Source organism: Lolium rigidum, chromosome 7, assembly GCF_022539505.1.
Source record: "Lolium rigidum isolate FL_2022 chromosome 7, APGP_CSIRO_Lrig_0.1, whole genome shotgun sequence".
NCBI classification, from domain to species: domain Eukaryota; kingdom Viridiplantae; phylum Streptophyta; class Magnoliopsida; order Poales; family Poaceae; genus Lolium; species Lolium rigidum.
The window spans coordinates 338,558,817-338,564,085 of record NC_061514.1 but is presented as its reverse complement, the minus strand read 5'-3'; the positions used below and the strand labels follow the sequence as shown (position 1 = coordinate 338,564,085).

General features: G+C 42.0%; 2 long non-coding RNA genes across 2 annotated transcripts; both read right to left on the bottom strand.

The window, feature by feature from the left end:
* Nucleotides 1-965: 965 nt before the first annotated feature.
* Nucleotides 966-2,227, bottom strand: LOC124671257. The gene is made up of 3 exons (XR_006992678.1): nucleotides 2,163-2,227; nucleotides 1,932-2,062; nucleotides 966-1,032 (listed from the first exon to the last, which is right to left on the bottom strand). It is a non-coding gene; the product is annotated as an uncharacterized LOC124671257 (long non-coding RNA).
* Nucleotides 2,228-2,887: 660 nt separating this feature from the next.
* LOC124670485 lies at nucleotides 2,888-3,753 on the bottom strand. Its single transcript, XR_006992535.1, has 3 exons — nucleotides 3,703-3,753; nucleotides 3,531-3,615; nucleotides 2,888-3,131 (listed from the first exon to the last, which is right to left on the bottom strand). It is a non-coding gene; the product is annotated as an uncharacterized LOC124670485 (long non-coding RNA).
* Nucleotides 3,754-5,269: the final 1,516 nt, after the last annotated feature.

Sequence of the window (5,269 nt, the reverse complement as noted above, 5' to 3'; positions counted from 1 at the left end):
GGGGATGCCTTGGGCATCCCCAAGCTTAGACGCTTGAGTCTTCTTAAAATATGCAGGGGTGAACCACGGGGGCATCCCCAAGCTTAGAGCTTTCACTCCTCTTGATCATAGTACTAGGAGGCATTGGCGCAGCGGCACGCCGCGCCCGTGGCTCAATATGAAAAGCAGTGGCTATCTAGCTGTAGCAGTACCATATGTATATACGATGGATTACATGGTGGAGGTTGTACGTTTTACTGAACTATTTTGCAGGACGTTGATTCATATCTACACTGAGCTAAGCCAAAGCCAGATGGCGCCTCTGCGTGTTCTAGCAAAATTACATAGTGGGGGTAGTTAGTTTGAGATTTGGAGGCTGAATACATAGTGGGGGTAGTTAGTTTGAGATTTGGAGGCTGAAGATACTCAGCAGCTTTCCTGATGGTACCCAAAGTTAGTTGCGCGTTGTTGATGCGGACAATCTGGGTCCTGTGAGTACTCTGCATTGATGTCCTCGTCCTTGAGACAATATCGATGATCGCCACCAATGTGACAGTGCTGAAAAGTGATGGTGCTAGAAGGGCGGTTCGTTCATGGAACAGGGATTAGCTAGTGGTATTGGTGCATGCTCGTACTTGATTACATATTTCATAGGATTGAGTACCTAAAGCGGTATATTAGCCAGTTATAATAATACAGTACATTGCTACATAGCGGATATCATGCTAAGACGGTGGTACTTGTGATCCTTTTTCTTCAAGCTGTCAGTGTCCGGCATTGCTGGCTTTGTTGTTTGAGGAGAGAGTGAAGGCCAGTTCCATTTTTGGCGTGGGGAGGTTGTCAACTGGAGCGAGTTTTGTTGTCGTCCGGGATCAAGCGCGGCGTTGGGAGGTCAAGAGCTGGAACGGCGTTGGAAGGGATCGAGAGCTCAGCTTCGTTGTCGAAGAGGGAGTCCGTAAGGTGTTCTGTTTTCTTCTTCATTTGCCGTCAGCCTGTTGTTTTTTTCAAGGGTCCTCGCCCATGAATGAACTTTGTACTATTCATCCCTTAATCCTGAAAAGGAATAGAGAAGTTCAGAATCAGAACATCGTTTATCTAAACCACATGTACATTTATTCTTGTGGTTTAGCCATGATGTAAATCAGCTCTCCAACTAAACATAACATCTGAAAGTGAAACCAAGATAAGAAAAAACATTTTCAGCTACAATTTGCTTCCACCAATGAAAACTTCAAGTCTAAAAGAAACACTCGTCATGCATGGAAATCAACAGTGGTATCTCAAATATACCTAATATAACCATCGGACTATTTCTTTCGGGGATTGTCTAATTTGGTCATTTAAAGTCCAACTGCCTAATCACCCAGCCACAGTTCAAATGTCGTACAATAATATTGGAAATCCTGCATATAAATAATCTGCTCAAGACATGATTGGTGTTGTGAATTGAACATATTCCTGAGCCACACACTGCTAATTAGACTACCCTATGGTTGTTGCCATGATATTCACACAATGACCAGGATCATATACGTAGGAAGGAAACTATGTCTAAATGGGTTCATGCCATTTCAGTGCCAACACATACTACACTACTAATATGCTGATAACTCTGAAGATATGAGCATAAAATTTTCTCACTTTTCTATTCTCTAGTACTCTGTACTCTTTTATTTCTATAACAACAGTGCTATCTGAGTAATAAAACACACTCAACCCTTAATTGGAGTGATCATCCTGACGACATGTCCAAGGTCTTATCATAGGAACGCAAACATATGTCTAAATGAGATGAATATTATTTCAGTGCTAGAACATATTGTATTCATGTCCTGCCAAGCGTTAATATCTTTGAAGAGATGAGCACACAATCCTCAGGTATTGTATCTTATTGGTAGTTTGCAGCTACAGATTTTCAGAGATAGTCACATCGTGAAGGAAGAAGTGCATACTTGTTTGTGGCCATGGTGCAAGCCATCCCGTCATTCATCTCCCCATTTGCTGAAATCCGCAGAGACGCCCATCTACAATACTCATTTCCCTTCAAAGACAATACTCACAGAGAATGAAAGAACCCTTTTCCCTGTAGTAACATCACCACCATAACAACAAATCAACTCAGAATCACCATTAGGGCACCGATTGATCAATGAATGCAAAGGAAATTGTGGCCAGCATTGTACCCTTGTTCATGCAGACTTGGCTGCCAATGGCGCCGACAGAGTAGTGGGTGTGAGCGTCCCCAAAGAAGAAGACCGACACCTCAAAAACATCCTGTGCTTTCTTCGAACAGGTTGTGCCTGCGTTTACTGACTGTAGAGTTTGAATTTTATTGCATAAAAAATAGGATAGCATCAGAGGCTGCGCATGTGCCTCTTAGGAAACTTACAGATATGTTCAACGAATCTGATAATTTTTAAGGTCCAACATACAGTTCTATAGATATTTGCAGCATCTACAACATAAATTTAGATTTGATTATTTGTTGTCTTTCTGAGCAATCGTCAATAAAAATTGCTGCCAGAGCCGTGACTTGCCCTCGTGTTCAACCTTTTCCCTGACAGTGGGATTGCTATGATAGCATAAGTTTCTTAGATTGACCCAATCTATATCTCGCTGATACTTCAATGCTTGCTAGGTAACGATTCGATGTACAGCTACTGTTTGAAGCCTCTCTTAAGCAATAACTCACATATGGAAGTGCAAAAGGAACTGTAAAAGCATCAATCATGCAAAAGTGAAGGTTAAGCTCAACAGCTGGACTACACCAGAATTAATCACCATCTTACTTTTCTAGTGCAACAAAGAAAATCCACAAATCCAGACCAGATAACGATTACTAAACCAGAAAAATATATCCAATCTCACATTGCTCCGTGATATATGTTACATCTAGGCATTACTGAAACTGTTCCATATATTGGTTGCTAAGAAAATGTACCAACCACTTATCATTCCACTAAAATGAAATACAAATTGTTATTTAGCCTCTCCGCAAATATTGAAAGAGATAAATCTGAACTTCTTTCACTATTTAGCAATGAAACAACTTCCCTTGAACACTACATGAATATTTTTCTTAGATACAGCTTCTGCTCAAGTGAGAAGCACACGGGAGTCTGAGACAGCCATGGGTTCTATATCTTGATCGCCTGCTATGGAGAAGCAAATTATGTAAAAAATAATGTAGCATTTACGTTTTGCTTTCAGCTTTGTAGTGTTGGTACATGCCAAGGGTCAGAAAAGGATTTCGTTTCAGTCTTGTAGTTTCATGTATTGAATGTGATGCATGTTTTCATGTTTATGCAATGGAACCAGGATCATGACTTTTTGTGTTTCAAGCTTAAGTACATTCAGGTACAGATCATAAGAGTAAGCTAGCAACCAATTTAATAATAAAAGCACATCAAAGCTATTAGCTTACCAAGAACAAAGCAGAATTTCAGATGCAGCAGAAATTTGTACTACGTGACAGCTACAGGTTACCAACCCATGTTAAACTAAGAAAGATGGCAAGGCCGAGAGAAAATGAAAACTCCGAGAGTTGGTACCTTGCTTATCTCCAGCTTTGAAACACGTCCTAGAGAACCTTGTAGTCGTGGATCATGTCATATTCTATCTCGCATCAAAATTCACCTGTCAAACAACCCAATATAAGCACCGAGATCATCTAAGCCACTGCACTCTAAACGAAAAGGAATGAATCAGAATCCTCTTAAAAACCTTGTGCATCAGCACCATTCCAAGGTAAATAGTCGGCTGTGCAGTGCCCCCCTACAGCAAGACAAAATTCACGAAATAAAAATAACACAACCAGGTGTACTCGCAGTGTATTGTGAATTTGCAATTGTCCTAGATCTCAGAATCCCACAAAACATAACTTGAATAATTAGTTTAAGTTCTTATGAGCATAACATCGAACAGGTAGAAGGCATGAGATCACACACAAGTAGACACAAAAAAATTTGAGGATCTGCAAGGGCATATCCACCAAAGAAAAGAGGAAAGAGCAATCGTATCGCAGGAGAAGGAATAGTAGAGAGAGAGAGAGGAACAGCAGCAGCGGCAACCATAGAACAGCTAGCAGCAGCTGGCGCAAGGAGAGAAACAAATGAAACAGCAGCTGGGCGTACATGGAGAAAAGTGGCTGCACGGATGCAGAGAGACTACCTACAGAAGAACCACGGCGGACAACTGGCTGTACGACCAGTGCGTGCTACTCGCAGGCGGGGATATGCATCTTCATGCAGTCTATGCCGCGGAAGTTGCGGTCGGCGCAGGCATCGATGAGGTCGTGTATCCCTTCCGCGCTACCTTTCAGGGCCATGTACATAAGCTGGAAATTCGCGACGCCGGCTGCTTCTTCCGCCACCTCCACACCCCCATGGACGCGGTTGTTTCCTCCGCTGCCGCGGACGCTGCTGTCTCCACCGAGCTTGGTATGGGCTCCATAGGGCTGGTCGGCTGGAATAGATGTTGTTGGTGGTGCCGCCTCGCCCAGCGGACAGAACCGTGCGGAATACAAACATTTTTAGATAACTCTGCTTCGGTCAAAGCGGTGGGAAAATTAATTAAAAAGTGTAAGCGGTGAAATTCATTGCAACAGCGACGGGCAAGGAGGCCAGGCCAACCGGTAGCCGGTCACCCGTTGCTCAAAAAATAAAAAAGATGCAAATCAACTTACCGAGCGAACGGATGAAGCAAGGAAAAAAATAGCTACGTGTCAGGCAACGATTGAACAAAGAAGTGGATAATTTGCACATCTACAGTGCTCAAATCGTTATGAAGGGTGCTAAACTGATTGAAAATTATATAGTGTATAATATCATACTCCTCTCTTGACCCTTGAAAACTTCCTTCACACCAAACTTCAACTTCAAGCAAACTCATTAGAGGGTTAGTGCACAATTAATAATTCACACATTCAGAAGTGACACAAACATTCTTTACACTTCTGGACATTGCATAAAGCTACTGGACATTAATGGATCAAATAAATAAATCCAACATAGCAAAAGAGGCAATGCGAAATAAAAGACAGAATCTATCAAAAACAGAACAGTCCGTAAAGACGAATTTAAAGCTGGCACCAGACTTGCTTAAATGGAAAAACTCAAAACTAATGAAAGTTGCGTACATATCTGAGGATCACGCTCGTAAATTGGCAGATTTTTTCGGATTTTCTACAGAGGCCTGTGCCCAGATTCGTGACAGACAGCAATGCTGTTTCTGCGCAGCGATCCCAAATATAACATCAACTTTGACATAGAAACTTTACTTGGCACAAAAA